Source organism: Phycodurus eques, chromosome 5 (genome assembly GCF_024500275.1).
Source record: "Phycodurus eques isolate BA_2022a chromosome 5, UOR_Pequ_1.1, whole genome shotgun sequence".
NCBI lineage: Eukaryota > Metazoa > Chordata > Actinopteri > Syngnathiformes > Syngnathidae > Phycodurus > Phycodurus eques.
In genome coordinates, this window is record NC_084529.1 from 9,975,721 (window position 1) to 9,996,692 (window position 20,972).

At 44.1% G+C, this 20,972-nt stretch overlaps 1 long non-coding RNA gene across 3 annotated transcripts; it reads left to right on the top strand.

Moving 5' to 3' along the window:
* The first annotated feature begins 1,581 nt into the window (after positions 1 to 1,581).
* LOC133403109 (uncharacterized) lies at positions 1,582 to 19,322 on the top strand. 3 transcript variants are annotated; one of them, XR_009768609.1, is made up of 9 exons: positions 1,582 to 1,914; positions 11,079 to 11,196; positions 11,305 to 11,536; positions 11,627 to 12,779; positions 12,875 to 13,038; positions 13,105 to 13,281; positions 16,163 to 16,237; positions 16,322 to 17,886; positions 18,868 to 19,322. It is a non-coding gene; the product is annotated as an uncharacterized LOC133403109 (long non-coding RNA). The 3 variants fall into 3 exon arrangements; XR_009768608.1 differs by lacking the exon at positions 18,868 to 19,322 and having other exon boundaries at positions 16,322 to 18,817; XR_009768610.1 differs by lacking the exon at positions 18,868 to 19,322 and having other exon boundaries at positions 1,582 to 1,776; positions 16,322 to 18,817.
* The last annotated feature ends 1,650 nt before the right edge of the window (positions 19,323 to 20,972 follow it).

The following is a 20,972-nucleotide window of genomic DNA, read 5'->3' on the forward strand; positions in this document are numbered from 1 at the left end:
TAACTTGCCACATTTTCAGTTTTTTTGTGAAGGCCTTGTATGTTGTAAGCAGTTTAACCGCCTCGTGTACTGAGTTCCACTTACCAGCGTTCCTCACTGACCAGGCTGACTTACTGAAAGTGCTCCTGCTGAAAGTGCTCCTGCGCAGAGGAATGAGACAGTCACCTCTGACAGAGCCTCCAAATCATGCAGTACTTTATAAATCAAATTTAAATCTGCAAATATGTGAAGACTGTCCCAGTTTAAAAGACTGTATTTTTTAAAAATTGGACAGTGATGATAGTGCCTTGATTATTTATCCATCACTTTAATTACTTGTTTGTACAAAACTTCCAATGTTTTTTTTGCATTCTGACCAGCCTGGGACCAACTGGTTATGCAATAGTTAAAGTGACTAAGAATCATTGAATGTAAGTAAATTTTTGCGGCTTCAGTTGACATTTCATTTCGAATTGCACGAAAATTTGCGAGGTTTAATTTGATATTTTTACACAATTTGTCAATATGGACTTTAAAGGAAAGCTGTGAATCGATTATTGACCCAAGATATTTGTATTGGCTGACAATTTGCATTTTTTTCTCCATTAACAAGTATGTCTGGGTCAGGTGATACACTATTTGTCTTTGTGAAATACATGCCTACAGTTTTAGAAACGTTTAGCTGTAGACAGCACTTCTGCAACCAAGTTGTGACACAGGACATTGTATTAGTGAGTTTAGCAGCAACAGTATCTTTGGAGCGACCATGAACAAAGAAAACCGTGTCATCTTCATACATTACGCACTCTGCTTCAGAACAAACAGTGGGTAAATTGTTGATATAAAGACTAAATAAAAGGGGGCCTAATATTGATCCCTGAGGGACTCCAGAGGTTAGCCTAAGAGACTCTGATCTGCAGTTGTTAACTGATACAGATTGTGTTCGGTCATGCAGATATGATTCAATCCAGCTCACAGCTTTGCGAGAGAAGTTACATTTTGAGAGCTTAGTAAGAAGAACAGAGTGATTTACTGTATCGAAAGCTTTCCTGAGGTCCAAGAACACCACCCCTACAACTCCACCCTTGTCGAGAGAAGATTTTGTTTTCTCAATGAAGAGGCATGTAGCCATTTCAGTGGAATGCTTGGATCTGAAACCAAAGTGCATGGCGTGGAGAGAGGGGGAGCTGCTGTTTACATAATGGACAATCTGCTCTGACACCCATTTTTCTGCAACTTTGGAAATGGCCGGAAGAATGCTTATAGGTCGGTAGTTATTCAGAGAAGTTGAGTCACCGGATTTAAAGACAGGGGTAACAATAGCAGATTTCCAGGCCTTTGGAAAGTGACCAGATGAAATTGAAAGATTAATGATTAAGGATATAGTTTGGGCCTTGTTAATTTTATATTATTATTATATTATCATTATTATTAGGTGTTTTGTGTTTTTTTTTTCAAGATCCGCACTCCATACCAGTTGGTGGCGGTAATGCACCAATACGTTGTTTTTCAACCACCCCACCCAAAAAAATTTTTTTTTAAAAACTAACACGAAGAAGAAGAAGAAGAAGAAGAAGAAGAAGAAGACGAAGAAGACGAAGAAAAAGAAGAAGAAGAAGAAAAGAAGAAAAAAAAGAAAAAAAAAGAGTAATGGCGAAGAACTACAAGAAATGTTCTGTTGTTGGCTGTAGGGATGCGCATAAATCACTCCTTAACCTCCCAGGAGAACAGGACAGACGAGTAGAGTGGCTCAAATTCATTTTTGATGGAGATATCCCAGATGGCATCCCAAAAAAGGTATTAGTATGTGCCAACCACTTCCAACCTGACTGTTTCAACAACTTGAAACAGTTTACATTGGGATTCGCTGGGAGACTTAGCCTGAAAACGGATGCAGTTCCAACTTTGCGCGGAGAACCAGCGGAGAAGGCGTTTGTAAGTGCACAAAATGTTTATTTTGTTGGTTTTTGCAACAGTGTCCATGATAGATTGCGTGTTTTAATGAGTTTTAGCTAATAGACCGTTAGCCGTTCGCTGCTGAACGTGATTTTCGTCCAATAAGACCGGAATTATACAGAAGTTGATGGATTTATTTTTATTATTATTTGTTTTAATATTGTAGTTCCATTTATGCTAACTGCTAGCTTCTCATAAACAGGTTTGTATTCTGCTGGCGTTTCCTGATAATATTACAAACACTGAAGTGTGTGTTTTTCAAATTGATAAACGTTCTCATTATGCTTCTTGAACGTGTGCAGTGACGACTACGAGTTTGACTAATGCTGCTCATGCATTCAACTGCGGTCAAACCAGCCTCCACTCGTAAAATAGCAGTCAAGCCAGCCGCCCCGAGTTTTTGACTGCGGTCAAGCCAGCCTCCACTCGTAAAGTAGCAGTCAAGCCAGCCGCCCCTAATTTTGTTCATACTAGGCATTACGGTAATAGGTCGCCAACTCGCGGCGAAGCCACCTTCAAAATAAAAGCTTCCCAATAATACGGACGTCAGTGCTCTTCGGTTAAGGAATGCAACCGTCAAAGTTAATTTGAATCTTGAGATACATTACATACATACATTAAAATAATTACTTTATTTGATATCTTAGGGAAAATAAATGGCAACATCATCACAGTGGCCAAAGCGCTTTACAAAGACTCATATTCACACACACATTCATAAACCAATGGGCGACTGCTGCCATGCCCACTGGGAGCAAATTAGGGTTCAGTGTCTTGCCCAAGGACACTTCGACATGCGGACAGTCGTAGCAGGGATTCGAACCTGTTCTACCTACTGAACCAAAGCCACCCCAACATAATCCCATTGGTATCGCAAGACAAGTCCAGATCTGTGTGACAGACCACCAAGGACTCCACGAAAAGAGGTTTGATGAAGATCTGATATTGTATTTCAAAATAAAAATCTCTGAAAACTGCATATGTTGCTTTCATTACCCTTGACTGAAAATATCTGTTAAATATCGCAACACCGGTCCAGTTCTGGGGGACACTACACATCCCCAGGTCTGCAAAAAAAGAGATCCCATCAAAATCTGATATGGCATTTCAAAATAAAAGTCATCTGAAATATGCATATTTCACTGTCATGATCATGGATTTCAAAATAAAAATAAAAAAAATCTGTTAGTTATCACAACACCAGTCCAGTTCTGGGGTACACGACACCACCCCAGGTTTGCAACAAAAGAGGTCCCATCAAAATCTGAGGTGGCATTTCAAATTAAAAGTCCACTGAAATTGGTATATTTCGCTGTCATGATCACGGATTTCAAAAATTCTTTAAAACAAAATCTGTTAGTTATCACAACACCAGTCCAGTTCTGGGGGACTCGACACCACCCCAGGTCTCCAACAAAAGCGGTCCCATCAAAATCTGATGTAGCATTTCAAAATAAAAGACTCTTGAAATTGGTATATTTCACTGTCATGATCACGGATTTCAAAAATTCATAAAAACAAAATCTGTTACTTATCACAGCACCACTCCAGTTCTGGGGGACACAACACCACCACAAGTCTCCAACAAAAGAGGTGCCATCAAAATCTGATGTGGCATTTCAAAATAAAAGTCCACTGAAATTGGTATATTTCACTGTCATGATCACGTATTTCAAAAATTTATTTTAAAAAATCTGTTAGTTTTCACAACACCAATCCAGTTCTGGGGGACACTACATCACCACAAATCTCCAACAAAAGCGGTCCCATCAAAATCTGATGTGGCATTTCAAAATAATCGTCCACTGAAATTGGTATATTTCACTGTCATGATCACGGATTTCAAAAATTCTTTAAAAAAAAATCTGTTCGTTATCACAACACCAGTCCAGTTCTGGGGGACACTACACCACCCCAGGTCTCCAACAAAAGCGGTCCCATCAAAATCTGTGTGGCATTTCAAAATAAAAGTCAACTCATATTGGTATATTTCTCTGTCATGATCACGGATTTCAAAAATTAATTAAAAAAATTCTGTTAGTTATCACAACACCAGTCCAGTTCTGGGGGACACTACACCACCCCAGGTCTCCAACAAAAGCGGTCCCATCAAAATCTGATGTGGCATTTCAAAAGAAAAGACTCTTGAAATTGGTATATTTCAGTCATGATCATGGATTTAAAAAATTCATTAACAAAATCTGTGAGTTATCACAACACCAGTTCAGTTCTGGGGGACACTACACCACCCCACGTCTCCAACGAAAGAGGTCCCATCAAAATCTGATGTGGCATTTCAAAATAAAAGTAAACTGAAATTGGTATATTTCACTGTCATGATCACGGATTTCAAAAATTCTTTAAAAAAAATCTGTTAGTTATCACAACACCAGACCAGTTCTTGGGGACACTACACCACCCCAGGTCTCCAACAAAAGCGGTCCCATCAAAATCTGTGTGGCATTTCAAAATAAAAGTCAACTCATATTGGTATATTTCACTGTCATGATCACGGATTTCAAAAATTCTTTAAAAAAAAAATCTGTTAGTTATCACAACACCAGACTAGTTCTGGGGGACTCTACACCACCCCAGGTCGGCAGCATGTCTTGGACACTCTGGTGAAGAGAGGGGCAGAGCTGTCAACTGATCACCACCTGGTGGTGAGTTGGCTCAGATGGTGGGCAAAGATGCCGATCCGGCGTGGCAGGCCCAAACATATTGTGTCTGCTGGGAACATCTGGCAGAATCCCCTGCCAGAAGGAGTTTCAACTCCCACCTCCGACAGAACTTTGCTCATGTTCCGGGGGAGGTGGGGGAAATCGAGTCCGAGTGGACCATGTTCCGCGCCTCCATTGCTGAGGCGACCGATCGGAGCTGTGGCCGTAAGGTGGTCGTTGCCTGTCGTGACGGCAATCCCCGAACTCGTTGGTGGACACCAACGGTGAGGGATGCCGTCAAGCTGAAGAAGGAGTCCTATCGGGCCTTTTTGTTCCGTGGGACTCCTGAGGCAGCTGATGGCTACCGGCTGGCAGATCTGGTGGTTGCTGAAACATAGGAGGAGTTCCCCCCATGTTCGGTGAGGCCATGGAGAAAGACTTCCGGACGGCTTCGAGGAAATTCTGGTCCACCATCCGGCGTCTCAGGAGAGGAAAGCAGTGCACCACCAACACTGTGTATAGTGGGGATGGGGCGCTGCTAACCTAGACTCGGGACGTTGTGAGTGGGTGGGGAGAATACTTCGAAGACCTCCTCAATTCCACCGACACGCCTTCCCATGAGGAAGCAGAGTGTGGGTTCTCTGAGGCGGGCTCTCCGATCTCTGGGTTTGAGCTCCTCGGTGGAAGAGCCCCGGGGTTGGATGAGATTCACCCGGAGTTCCTAAAGGCTCTGGATGTTGTGGGGCTGTCCTGGTTGACACGCCTGTGCAACATCGCATGGACATCGGGGACTGTGTCTCTGGATTGGCAGACTGGGGTGGTGGTCCCCCTGTTTAAGAAGGGGGACCAGAGGGTGTGTTCCAACTACAGGGGGATCACTTTCCTCAGCCTCCCTGGTAAGGTCTATTCGGGGGTGCTGGAGAGGAGATTCAGGAGGAGCAGTGTGGTTTTTGTCCTGGCTGTGGAATGGTGGACCAGCTCTGTACTCGAGGGTGGATGGGAGTTTTCCCAACCAGTCTTGTTTTGTGGACTTGGAAAATGCGTTCAACCGTGTACCTCGGGGAGTCCTGTGGGGGGTGCTTCGGGAGTATGGGGTACCGAATGCCCTGATACGGGCTGTTCGGTCCTTGTACGACCGGTGTCAGAGTTTGTTCTGCATTGCCGGCAGTAAGTCGGACTCGTTTCCGGTGAGGGTTGGACTCCACTAAGGCTGCTCTTTGTCACCAATTCTGTTCATAACTTTCATGGACAGAATTTCTAGGCGCAGCCGAGGCGTAGAGAGGGTCTGTTTTGGTGGCCTCAGTATTGCAGCTCTGCTTTTTGCAGAGCATGTGGTTTTGTTGGCTTCATCAAGCCGTGATCTCCAACTCTCACTGGAGCAGTTCGCAACCGAGTGGGAAGCTGTTGGGATGAGAATCAGCACCTCCAAATCTGAGAACATGGTCCTCAGTCGGAAAAGGGTGGCGTGCCCTCTCCAGGTCGGGGATGAGATCCTGCCCCAAGTGGGAGGAGTTCAAGTACCCTGGGGTCTTGTTCAAGAGTGAGGGACGAATGGAACGGGAAATCAACAGGCGGATCGGTGAAGCGTCAGCAGTGATGCGCACTTTGTATCGGTCCGTTGTGGTAAAGAAGGAGCTAAGCCGAAAGGCGAAGATCTCGATTTACCGGCATGACAGTGAAATATACCAATATGAGTTGACTTTTATTTTGAAATGCCACATCAGATTTTGATGGGACCGCTTTTGTTGGAGACCTGGGGTGGTGTAGAGTCCCCCAGAACTGGACTGGTGTTGTGATAACTTAGATTTTCTTTAAAAAAAAAATTGAAATCCATGATCATGACAGTGAAATATACCAATTTCAGGGGACTTTTATTTTGAAATACCACATCAGATTTGGATGGGACCTCATTTGTAGTGTCCCCCAGAACTGGACCGGTGTTGCGATATCTCATTAAAAAGATTTAACAGATTTTTTCAGTCAGGGGTAATGACAGCAAAATATGCAGTTTTCAGACATTTTGAAATACAATATCAGATCTTCATCAAACCTCTTTTCGTGGAGTCCTTGGTGGTCTGTCACACAGATCTGGACTTGTTTGCGATACCAATGGGATTATGTTGGTGTGGCTTTGGCTTTGGGAAGCTTTTATTTTGAACGTGGCTTCGCCGCGAGTCGGCGACCTATTACCGTAATGCCTAGTATGAACAAAATTGACTGCGGTCAAGCCAGCCTCCTCGAAAAGTAGCAGTCAAGCCAGCCGCCCCTAATTTTTTTCATACTAGGCATTACGGTAATAGGTCGCCAACTTGCGGTGAAGCCACCTTCAAAATAAAAGCTTCCCAATAATACAGACGTCAGTGCTCTTCGGTTTAGGAATGCAACCAGCAAAGTTAATTTGAATCTTGAAATACAGTACATACATACATTAAAAAAATTACTTTATTTGATATCTTAGGAAAGATAAATGGAAATGGACTCCACTTATATAGCGCTTTATCTACATCATCACAGTGCCCAAAGCGCTTTACAAAGCCTCACATTAACACATACATTCATAAACCAATGGGCGACTGCTGCCATGCGAGGCACTGTCAGGCCCACTGGGAGAAAATTAGGGTTCAGTGTCTTGCCCAAGGACACTTCGACATGGGGACAGTCGTAGCAGGCATTTGAACCTGTTCTACCGACTGAGCCAAAGCCACCCCAACATAATCCCATTGGTATCGCAAGACAAGTCCAGATCTGTGTGACAGACCACCAAGGACTCCACGAAAAGAGGTTTGATGAAGATCTAATATTGTATTTCAAAATAGAAATCTCTGAAAACTGCATATGTTGCTTTCATTACCCCTGATAGATATAGTCGGGTTCGCCTCCACACACGGCTTGAGCTGTGGTACCAGTCCTCTCGAGAGGGGTTGGACTCTCTTCCACTCTGGAGTTGCCAACGGTGAGAGGTGCCGAGCAGGTGTGGGTATACTTATTGCCACCTGGCTGGGCGCCTGTACGTTGGGGTTCACCTCTGCGGACAAGAGGGTAGCCTCCCTCCGCCTTCGGGTGGGGGGACGGGTCCTGACTGTTGTTTGTGCCTATGCACCAAACAGCAGTTCAGAGTACCCACCCTTTTTGGAGTCCTTGGAGGGGGTGCTGGAGAGCGCTCCTGCTGGGGACTCCTCCGTTCTGCTGGGGGACTTCAATGCTCACGTGGGCAATGACACTGAGACCTGGAAGGGCGTGATTGGGAGGAACGGCCCCCCCAATCAGAACCCGAGCGGTGTTCTGTTATTGGACTTCTGTGCTCATCACGGATTGTCCATAACGAACACCATGTTCAAGAGTGCCCACACGTGCACTTGGCACCAGGACACCCTAGGTTGCAGTTCGATGATCGACTTTGTGGTCGTGTCATCGGACTTGCGGCCACATGTGTTCTTCATTCGGGTGAAGAGAGGGGCAGAGCTGTGAACTGATCACCACCTGGTGGTGAGTTGGCTCCGATGGTGGGGGAAGATGCCGATCCGACGTGGCAGGCCCAAACGTATTGTGAGGGTCTCCTGGGAACGTCTGGCAGAATCCCCTGTCAGAAGGAGTTTCATCTCCCACCTCCAACAGAACTTTGCTCATGTTCCGGGGGAGGCGGGGAAATCGAGTCCGAGTGGACCATGTTCCACGCCTCCATTGCTGAGGCGACGGATCGGAGCTGTGGTCGGTGCCTGCCGTGGCGGCAATCCCCGAACTCGTTGGTGGACACCAACGGTGAGGGATACTTTCAAGCTGAAGAAGGAGTCCTATCGGGCCTTTTTGGCCTGTGAGACTCCTGAGGCAGCTGATGGGTACCGGCTGGCCAAGCGGAATGCAGCTTTGGTGGTCGCTGAAGCAAAATAGTTCGGTGAGGCCATGGAGAAGGATGCCGGGCGGCTTCGAGGAAATTCTGGTCCACCATCCGCTGTCTCAGGAGGGGGAAGCAGCACACCATCAACACTGTGTGGAGTGGGGTTGGGGCGCTGCTGACCTCAACTCGGGACGTTGTGAGTCGGTGGGAAGAATACTTAAAAGACCTCCTCAATTCCACCGACACGCCTTCCCATGAGGAAGCAGAGTCTGGGTTCTCTGAGGCGGGCTCTCCTATCTCTGTGGTTGAGGTCACCGAGGTGATGAAAAAGCTCATCGGTGGCAAGGCCCCAGGGGTGGATGAGATTCGCCTGGAGTTCCTAAAGGCTCTGGATGTTGTGGGGCTGTCCTGGTTGACACACCTCTGCAACATCGCGTGGACATCGGGGACAGTGCGTCTGGATTGGCAGACTGGGGTGGGGCCCCCCTTTTTAAGAAGGGGGACCGGAGGGTGTGTTCCAACTACAGGGGGATCACACTCCTCAGCCTCCCTGGTAAGGTCTATTCGGGGGTGCTGGAGAGGAGGGTTCGTCGTGAAGTCGAATCTCAAATTCAGGAGGAGCAATGTGGTTTTTGTCCTGGCCGTGGAACGGTGGACCAGCTCTGTACCCTCGGGAGGGTCCTCGAGGGTGGATGGGAGTTTGCCCAACAAGTCTACATGTGTTTTGTGGACCTGGAATAGGCGTTTGACCGTGTACCTCAGGGAGTCCTGTGGGGGGTGCTTCGAGAGTATGGGGTAGCGAACCCCCTGATACGGGCTGTTCGGTCCTTGTAGGACCGGTGTCAGAGTTTACCGCATTGCCGGCAGTAAGTCGGACTCGTTTCCGGTGAGGTTTGGACTCCACCAAGGCTGCTCTTTGTCACCGATTCTGTTCATAACTTTCATGGACAGAATTTCTAGGCGCAGCCGAAGCGTAGAGTGGGTTCGTTTTGGTGGCCTCAGTATTGCATCTCTGCTTTTTGCAGAGCATGTGGTTCTGTTGGCTTCATCAAGCTGTGATCTCCAACTCTCACTGGAGCAGTTCGCAACCGTGTGTGAAGCTGCTGGGATGAGAATCAGCACCTCCAAATATGAGACCATGTTCCTCAGTCGGAAAAGGGTGGCGTGCCCTCTCCAGGTCAGGGATGAGATCCTGCCCCAAGTGGAGGAGTTCAAGTATCTTGGGGTCTTGTTCACGAGTGAGGGAAGAATGGAACGGGAGATCAACAGGCGGATCGGTGCAGCGTCTGCAGTGATGCCAACTTTGTATCGGTTCGTTGTGGTAAAGAATGAGCTCAGCCAAAAGGCGAAGCTCTCAATTTACCGGTCGATCTACGTTCCTACCCTCAACTGTGGTCACGAGCTGTGGGTCGTGACCGAAAGAATGAGATCCTGGATGCAAGCGGCCGGAATGAGTATCCAAGCTCTCCCTTAGCGATAGGGTGAGAAGCTCGGTCATCCGGGAGGAGCTCACAGTCGAGCCGATGCTCCTCCGCATTGAGAGGAGCCAGATGAGGTGGCTGGGGCATCTGCTTCGTATGCCTCCCGTACGCCTCCCTGGTGAGGTGTTCCGGGAACGTCCCACCGGAAGGAGACCCCGGGGACGACCCAGGACTACGACTACGTCTCTTGGCTGGCCTGGGAACACATCGGGATCCCCCCGGAAGAGCTGGATGAAGTGTCTGGGGAGAGGGAAGTCTGGGCGTCCCTGCTAAAGCTACTGCCCCCGCGACCCAAACTTGGATAAGCGGTAGAAAATGGATGGACATCAGATTTTGGTGGGACCACTTTTGTTGGATACCTGGGATGGTGTAGTTTCCCCCAGAACGTGACCGGTGTTGCGATATCTCATTAAAAAGATTTAACAGATATTTTCAGTCAGGGGTAATGATAGCAAAATATGATGATGTAGATAAAGCGCTATATAAGTGCAGTCCATTACCATTTATTTTTCCTAAGATATCAAATAAGTAATTTTTTTTTAATGTATCTCAAGATTCAAATTAACTCTGCTGGTTGCATTCCTTAACCCAAGAGTACTGACGTCCGTATTATTGGGAAGCTTTTATTTTGAAGGTGGCTTCGCCGCGAGTTGGCGACCTATTACCGTAATGCCGAGTATGAACAAAATTAGGGGCGGCTGGCTTGACCGCAGTTGCATTCATCGCACACGCTGCCAAGCAATTCAGACATTTTATTTAATACGTTTGTTTTGCTTGCGAGTGAATAACAATTTCAAATTGCCGTGTGACATTTTAAAAAATGTTGTCCTTTTTTAATATATATAAATTAACCAAGTGGCGTTTGGCCTCGCTAATTAGTCTAGTTTGGCACTAAAAAAAACTTTTTGTTTGACTATAAATTACTTACAACCTGAGAAAACCTCAACAATAAGGGCTTTTACAATTTTAAGTCCATCTATCCATTTTCTGTACTGCTTATTTACGAGGGTCGCAGGCATGTGTCATGCAAATTAATTTAATTCCGAACAATACTCCCACCTGAGGCTCTGTACAGAGCAATGGGAGGCAATTCTTATGCATTTTAATGCACTCAATAAATATTTTACGAAAACTGAGTTTCTTATGCCTTTCTTTTTTATTGCATAGGACAGTAAACAGTTGCCAGCAACAAGAGATGTTGGATGTCAGACCGAGCCACCAAAGAAATGCAGCGTTGGCACACAACTGTCAATGAGGAGTCTTCAACCACATTACAAAAGTAGAGGTTAGTGTTAGTCCAGAGTGTAGTTTGATTTCAGTCAAATTACTCAAAACTGTTGCAATGTTTGCACAGAGACAGTGCTGCTATGATATTCCACTAATTTTGTTACAGTTGTCCAAACTACAATGTCTTCTGAGGATTTTGGCATGTCCACTGCTGCTTTTAAAGAGCCGCTTCATGTTCTAAGCTCCACACCAATAGGGCCAGCATCTAAGAGATGGCCTCAGGAGGAAGAGGATGAGGATTCTCTCATGCACAGCACAGTAAATGCTTCTGTTGGACTGGACTTAACCTATGATTCTGAAAACTCTGTGACAGCTTTGACCGAGTCAACATCTATGTCGTGAGTTACTAAAATTATTTTTAGGCTCCTTGTTTTTTCTCCTGAAATGACAGTTGGGAATTTCAGCTTTTTTTTCCCCTTTACCTGCAGGGATTCTCCAAGTACCTCCACACACGACATAATAAAATACATCGTCTTCGAGGACTGTCTACTGCAGCTTTTCGAAATGTGTCCTGTATGCAAGCATCCATGCACTGTTTAAACTAGAGCTGGGCGTTAAGAACCTCATGATTCGTTTCAATTTAGATTCTTTAGGTTGCGAGTCGACTCAATATTGATTCTTTAGCGTTGCAATTCAATTCGGTAATGATTTAAATGTTTCGATATCGATTCAGTAAGGAGTAAAAATACACAAATAAAAGTAGATTTTGACAATTTTTAAATATTTATTTTTGATGCCATGTAAAAATGTCACATTACATTTTTTAAGCAATAAAACATCTGAAAATAAAAATTTGCACATAACTTGTTTGTATATATGCAGTACAAAAGTAAAAAATATGGCAGTTGTGCATAAAGCGTGAAAAGGTAAAGTGCATGTAAACCTAAATTTTTTATTTGCTCGTAAAAATTGTAATAACAAAATGCACAATAACTTATTTGTTCATATGGAGTACAAAAGTTAAAACATGTGCACCTATACTTATTTATTTGACCTTTTGTTTTTTTTGTTTTTTTTTTAAAAGTAGGGTTACTATTATTATTTGTAGGGTGTTTAAGTTAAACCTTATGAAGTAACATGTTTGCAGCATTGTGAGACAAGCCAGTACCGGTACTTTGTTAAACCTTCATCAAACATTCATTAATTGCGTCTGTCAACAAGTTCGCTATATTGCGCTCTCTCTGTATGGCTTCAGTGTAGGGGGCTCTAGTCTGCAGAACATTTCACACAAATTCCCGCTCGTTAGAAATGAAATGGGAAGTTACGTACGTAGGGGTCAGTCGCTCTTTCTGTCGACTTCAATGACTCCAAAACCGCTGTATTAACTCCGTGTACAGTTCCGGGACGGTGACTTCTGGCATGTTTTCGTGTTGGAATTGCGTATCGCGGTTCGAGTGTCTGTTGTTCATTTCTGTGTTCTGGATTTACAGGGGAATCCAAAATGACCCCAAACATCATTTTAAAAGTAGAAGTCGCTCGCTTCACGCTGCTCCTGCAGCCACTATTTGCTTCAGTAGCCATTGTTTGGCTTTCGTCCATACAACGCGAACCACGCGCAAAGCGCCTCACAGTGGCCAGGAGGTGAATCGATTCAGCAGATTTGCACATTTCGATATTGAATTGAAAAATTTAAAATTGCAATGCATTGATCAATTGATATTTTTACCCACCCTTAGTTTAAATCAAAAGACAAGAGACATTTATCAAAATACAACTGTGCACCTGTTGTGAGTACTTCCAAAGTTGGAAAAGCCAGCCTCTTATGGACACACCAGCTGGAAACTTGCAGCTTTCTGCGGCAGTGTACATCAGTGGAGCTTCTTTCATCAAAGGCCATAGAGTAAGTGAATAATGAGTAAAACGATGTTTGTAGTCACATCCATATTGTTTTTTTTTCTGCCATCAGGTGTTCAAAGCGACGGATTTGCAAGCTTTTCGGTTCAACACCTTCCGTTGGCATGCCAGAATGTTCATTGAGTTAGTTATTATCCACACATGGAAGATTAAGCAGGATGTGATGCTGCAGCAGCTGCACCAAAAAGAAAAGCTAAGCTTGGTGGTGACATGAGGGCCGACTCGTCAGGTATTTGCTCTTGAAATGTGATGAGTAGGAAATGTTGACTAGAACTACAGTAGAAACTTGGGTTACAAACGACTCTGTTTACGAACAATTCAGGTTACAAAAAAGCTCTGTTTTGTTATGAAACGTGTACATGATGCAAATTAGGCACAGTCTCATGGCGTATGCAGCAACTCACTTGATACCTCTGGCACATCCGCCCAGTTCTGTGAATGGAAAGGATTGCATTCACTATGCTGTATTAATAGTCACTATACTGTATCAACTCAATATTGTAAGGATGTCTTTAGTTGACTGGTGTCCCTTGCGTAATTTTCTTAATCCGGTTTGCCACAAACAGGAACTTCTATGTATATCTACTTACAAAAATTACAGACTCTGTATATTCCCAATTTCAGTCTTCCAGCCGCTTACTTGTGTGCCACTCCGTAAAAACGAAAAATTATTCCCTCTGACACACAAGTTAACACATCTTTCATTACTTTGCAACTTATGTCAAAGCTGCTCTTCTCGGCACAAACAAGACTAAAGCCATTGCTTTAATGTGCTTCTCACGATCCTCTATCATTTCAAGTGCTCTCTAAGCATCCATCCATCCATTTTCTGAGCCGCTTCTCCTCACGAGGGTCGCGGGAGTGCTGGAGCCCATCCCAGCTATCATCGGGCAGGAGGCTGGGTACACCCTGAACTGGTTGCCAGCCAATTGCAGGGCACATACAAACAAACAACTATTTGCACACACATTCACACTTACGGGTAATTTAGAGTTGTGAATAAACCCACCATGCATGTTTTTGGGATGTGGGAGGAAACCGGAGTGCCCGGAGAATACCCACACAGACACGGGGACAACATGCAAACTCCACACAAGCGGGGATTGAACCCCGGTCCTGAGAACTGTGAAGCAGACACTCTAACCAGTCGTCCAACTTGCATGCCATTCATTCAAACTCCGAAGCGTTTTCTGACACCAAAAACATCCGGTACTGTTTTCAGGCTGTTATCCGGGCACGCAGAGCCGCTCTGCTGACCCGGAAGTAGAAAGTCACGACGCCACTCTGCCTTGATCACATCCGCCGGGCACACGCGTTAATTTATCTATTATTTAATTTTCTTCCAGAATATCGTATGCATACCTATGTATACATACAATACATATACCTTATTTAAAGGGTACCCTTTAAAGTGCATATTTACATATATATTCATATAATTTTATTCATCAAAGTTTTAGGGTTTACTTTATATTGTGTACACAATTTATAAAACGTATCACACAGAATATTTATACCATTCACACTTAGTCCACGTTTTTTTCCTACAACACAGGCCTGCGTGGGACGTGTCTGTGACACGTAGAAACACTTGTCCGATCTGATTACTTGTGGAAACTCGTGTCGGGATATAATGGTTAACCAGCGCTTTGACGACAGACGGCGCGTCTTCTTTTGCACAAGGATAGGCTTTGGGCCATCCAGAAAAAGTGTTGACAATCATTAATAAGTACCTTATGCCTTGGACTGGGACCACCATTGTCGGTTCAGTTCATTACCACCACATCATTCGGCATCGGCCCATCTCAGTGTGTTGCAGTTCCCTTTTTGTTGTAGGACCAACACTGAAATCTAGACATATATCACAAAAAACAAAAAAATCTTTTACCTTACGCAGAAGATCAGGGTGCCACCAAAAGCGCCGCTTGTACAGCATTGACACATAACTTTTATGTTCCGGGGCGTGTGCTTCCTCAACCACTAACCACATGAACTTTCCAGTAGTTAAGACCAGTCTCCTAGGGCCTCTTGTCGGGCCAAATCACAACTTCTCCATGTCATCATAATCAGTACGTTTCTCTTGCCACTCACGTTTGTCTTCCTCTGGCGCCGCGCACTTCATCAACTGTTACTGCAGGGAGAAAGTCAATTAACTGATCCCGTTCAACAACATATTTTCCTTCAGCATCCATTTGTTAGCCTGCTACTTTTTTTTTTTTTTTAGCTGCGGCATTAGCCGCACCATTAATAAATTGTAACACTCTGACCTTCAGATAAATAGATAGTTACAGTACTGCGTCACAAGACACGTGACAAGGCTAAAAATAAACTAGTTTTTGGATTCATACGCAACGGCGATGCAGAGTTAAATGTCTTGTGCGGAGCCGATCGATTACGTCATTGATTGGATCGGCGAATTATGACATGAAATCCGATCAGCATAAAATGCTAATTATCAGCTGATACCAATCAGATCTTCGTAAAGTCTACTAATAAGTTCGATAGAAACATTATAGACCTTAATTACTTGTGATGGAATCACTAATAACAGAGGTTATACTAACATATCAACTCACAGGTGTTTAGACACTAAAAATATAATCCCACCGCACCACTCGACAGTAGCACTGCCTTGCTCATTTTCCCACATCCTGTCCTGCCCTTTTCTGTCCTCTCTTATCTGGTTCTCTTGGTTCGTTATTGCATGTCCGCACCCGGTGTTCCCCCTCCCCCCAATCTACAAATAACTGTTGTAACTGTTATTGTTGTGTTCAAATATCCAGACTGTCTCACTATTGTTCTGCTGTGGTTTTCACCCCTTGTTCACCCTGTCCCTCTGTATGTCCCCTAAAACCAACTAAAAAAAATATGCAGAGGGAGTATTTCAAACTCCCCTGTTGCATAGCAAAACTGTTCCAGCACAAAGGCATACAGATCCACCATTCTGCAAGGCCATGCAGCTGAACAGGACAGGTTTAAAAAAATAAATAAAATCTTTCGTGTTGCAAACGGGGTCATGAAACCAAATAAGTTCGTAATGTGAGGTTCCACAGTAATAAGAATATTATCATAAACAAATAACTGCCATCTATTGCAAATTGTGTTTCCAGGACACTGCAAAATATGGAAGTTATACTTTGATGGACCTCGAGACAAACACTGTAATTGATCAGCAGTTTGTTCAGGTAGGTGGAGTGATTTTCCATAATTTTTTTTTTCTGTTTTTCCAATTGGACATTTTAAATACTATAAAACTATATGTTTTTAAGAGCAACAGGTGTTGGCAGGAGCTACCACATGGAGAAGAAATGCCTGTGGAAGATTCTGAAGCTGTTGAATGAACATGGCATTGAGGTTGATTATATCATCATCCTCAAATTCAGAATTTTTTTAAGGGACAATAACATCATGCAATTTTGATGTTTGTCATATGGAAAAAGGTATAGCTCTTGTTTTTCAAGTTGGTGTATTGATTAAGTACTAGTTAGGGCTGCACGACATTGGGGGGAAAAATGACATTGCGATTTTATTTTATTTTTTCCCTTAACCTGTGATATGTATTATTGAGATGTGAAATAATACAGGGTCAGGGTTGAGAATGTTCATTTTCTGCACGAACTTGTTCAAAGTTCAGTTTATTGCTCCAAAAATAAACTTGTTCAGATCATAGTTCATAATTAAAAATTTTGAAGTAAGTTCATTGGTCCAAAAACGAACTAGTTCATAGTTGTTGTTGTTTTTTTTTCCCTCAATATTTTTCTGATGGGCTACTACCCTCAAAATACTGGCATTTCATTTCCCCATGTTGCCACCCATTCAGTCCATACTAATAGCTAGCTGCAGCTTTTATCCTACAATTGCCAAATTATGAGGAAAAACGTGTTTCTTGAATGTCTTTTTTTAAAATTGGGAATTAAATCAAAAACAGGACTTTTGTCCTTAATGTGCAAATAAAAACGCGCAACACAGTACGACAGGAACAATGGTGAAAGGACTGATCATTTTGCATTCCTCGCAGCTGTGGCTGACTACAGTAACAAAATACTTTATCTACTCTTTAACTAAAGCATTCTGATACAAATAAGTTTTCCTAGTTATCCATGTTTACAATTATGTACAGTATTACAAAAGAATACATTCACTCTCATTTATGGAGTGTCCCTAAACGCACCTGTGCACTCACACAGCTGCTGCGTGCCTGCCTAGTTTCATTCTGAAGAGTGGAATAGGAAATGCAGCAAGTGTACATTCTCTCTATTAGCATGTCCAAACAGGTCTCTCTGCTGGTCACGTTTAATATTACAGTTGATTCACTATATTTTAGAACATCAACATCGTAGCAGAACTTACGATGTGACTTGGGCACAAGTACATCGCGATGACGAAGCTCAAACAAAATATTGTGTGTGATGCAATTAGTTAGTGCTTCAGCTTTATAACAAGAAGGTCAGTTTCATGTCCAGCTTGAGACCTCCAACAGGGTGTTAATGGTTGTTTTGTTTACCCTGTTTTTGTCAAGTGGTTGAACAGGAATGAATTTTGTATAGAGAAACTCCCTTTTAGACTTATGATCCACACACACTTTTGATCGTCGGTTAATGTTATTGTACTTACTTGAAGGAATCACAAAGAAGATTGAAACGCTCAGCAATAAAAAGGACTGCCAACCACCTTTATTGGACTGCGGCATCATCAAAACCTCGGCCAGAATGAATGGCAAAGTGGACCTCCCCTCTGAATCATATACAGGCTCTTCATACTCATGACCCATAATTCCCACAATGCCTACACCCAATTCAGCCAATGACTGACAAGAGTAAATGTCTATCAGCAGGTTTGTTTTCATTGAAATGGTTGCACAGAATAACTATAATCCTTTTCATTGGCAATGATTATGAGATTAAATGAAGATTCATTAATTAGTACGTAATGCTTCAAGACAAAGAAAAATTGCTTATGGTAAAAATTCTATATCAACATATACCGTAATTTCTCGTGTATAATGCACATTTCTTTCCCCAAAAATTGTCAAAAGTCAATAGTGCGCATTATACAGTCTTTTTAATTTTCTCCTCTACCTTTCACATTTTATAAATGTATGCTGACATCTTGAAGGTATGAAAAAGCTTTACACTTTCATTCTAGTATGCCACCTAGTGGTAATGAAAAACGTGTAACCATTCCAATATGACAACGGTACATATGACTGCATATACGTACAGTTGTGCTCATAAGTTTATATACCCAGGCAGAATTAGTGAATTTTTTTGTATTTATTTCTTTTGATACGACTGATGACTGAACAACAACCATCATTAATTTCTTTATGGTTATGTTTTGTTTAATAATGCTTTTCTGAAATGCTTGACAGTTTAATTTGAATCACATTAAAATAAAATTAAATGTATTTCGCCTTGTCCTTTATTTTTTATTTAAAGAATTGTACACATCTTACGAATTCTGCCTTGGTCATCAAACATGAGCACAACTGCGTTGTCTCATTTACTAAATAAAAGTAGGGCTGTGAATTTCAAAATAAGAGCAAGTAAATAGAAAATGTGTTCAAATAAAGTGCTTAACTTCAGAATAATTACTTGAAAAAACTAACAAAATACAGATAATGTTTTGATCATACGGGTAGAAGCAAAATCATGCATTGTAAAAATGCATTATACATAGGTTGAAGGGTTTTCCTGAATTTTGAGGTCAACTTTGGGGGTGCACAAATGGGTGCACATTATACACAAGAAATTACAGTACTTGAAAATATAAAACGACCCTTGTTCCTTTTTTTTTTTTTTGTCTTGTCTTTCAGAGACCCCTATATTCTATCACCTGGAGAAGGAGCTGACCAAGAAGACAGTCCTGGAGGACATTGCAAAGCTCAGACCTCCTCACTCGAGGCGTTCCACAGTGCGATTCTTAGATTCCCGCCTAAGAATGTGATATATCTAAATATTAGAATGTTGTGCAGGTATGGTTACTTGTGACTCAAACTTAAAATGTTCGACCCATTTCTTTCTTTATTATAATGTACATATTTCATTATTACATTATTATTTTGTTCTGTCTAAGATAGTCCCTGGCAGCGTTGCATTACAATGAGAATACAAATAGAGAACAGGCTACAATAAGCCAGTCAAGACTGAGGCTACATTCCGTAATTGAAAATGTTTTCATTTTCAACCAAGGATATCAATAATTTTGAAATAAAGAAATGAAACATTGCACTTCAGAACATAATGAAACACCATCATCTCATATGGGAAAAAAAACATCCATTTTCCTTCACTTATCTGAGGTCGGGTCGAGGGGGCAGCAGCCTCAGCATGGAAGCCCAGACTTCCCTCTCCCCAGCCGCTGCATCCAGCTCTTCCGGGGGGATCCCGAGGCGTTCCCAGGCCAGCCGAAGGACGGAGTCTCTCCAGCGTGTCCTGGGTCGTCCCTGGGGTCTCCTCCCGGTGGGACGTGCCCGGATCACCTCACCAGGGAGGCGTCCAGGAGGCATCCGAATCAGATGCACCAGCCACCTCATCTGGCTCCTCTCGATGTGGAGGAGCAGCGGCTCTACTCTGATATCCTCCCGGATGACCGAGCTTCTCACCCTATCTCTAAGGGAGAGCCCAGACACCCTGCGGAGGAAACTAATTTTGGCCCCTAGTATCCAGGACCTTGTTCTTTCGGTCACAACCCACAGCTTGTGACCATAGGTGAGGCTAGGAACGTAGATCGGCCGGGACATCAAGAGCTTCGCCTTTCGGCTTAGCTCCTTCTTTACCACAACGGATCAATACAAAGTCCGCATCACTGCAGACGCTGCACCAATACGCCTGTCGATCTCCCGTTCCATTCGTCCCTAACTCGTGAACAAGACCCCAAGATACTTGAACTCCTCCACTTGGGGCAGGATCTCATCCCCGACCTGCAGAGGGCACGCCACCCTTTTCCGACTGAGGACCATGGTCTCAGATTTGGAGGTGCTGATTCTCATCCCAGCCACTTCACACTCAGCTGCGAACTGCTCCAGTGAGAGTTGGAGGTCACGGCTTGATGAAGCCAACAGAACCACATCATCTGCAAAAAGCAGAGATGCAATACTGAGGCCACCAAACCGGACCCCCTCTACGCCTCGCTGCGCCTTGAAATTCTGTCCATAAAAGGTATGAACAGAATCAGTGACAAGGGGCAGCCTTGGCGACGTCCAACCCTCACCGGAAACGGGTCCGACTTACTGCCGGATATGCGGACCAAACTCTGACTCCGGTCGTACAGGGACCGAACAGCCCATATCAGGGTTCGGTACCCCATACTCCCGGAGCACCCCCGAGGGACACGGTCGAACGCCTTCTCCAAGTCCACAAAACACATGAAGACTGGTTGGGCGAACTCCCATGCACCCTCGAGGACCCTGCCGAGGGTGTAGAGCTGTTCCACGGCCAGGACGAGAACCAAACTGCTCCTTCCCGACGGAGCCTCCTCTCCAGCACCCCTGAATAGACCTTACCAGGGAGGCTGAGGACTGTGATCCCCCTGCAGTTGGAACACACCCACCCCAGCCTGCCAATCCAGAGGCACTGTCCCCGATGTCCACGCGAAGTTGCAGAGGCGTGTCAACTAGGACAGCCCTACAATATCCAGAGCCTTTAGGAACTCCGGGCGAATCTCATCCACTCGCGGGGCCTTGCCAACGAGGAGCTTTTTAACCACCTCGGTGAGAGCCCGCCTCAGAGAACCCAGACTCTGCTCCCTCATGGAAAGGCGTGTCAGTGGAATTGAGGAGGTCTTCGAAGTATTCTCCCCACACAACGCTCACAACGTCCCGAGTCGAGGTCAGCAGCGCCCCATCCCCACTATACACAGTGTTGATGGTTCACTGCTTCCCCCTCCTGAGACGCCGGATGGTGGACTAGAATTTCCTCG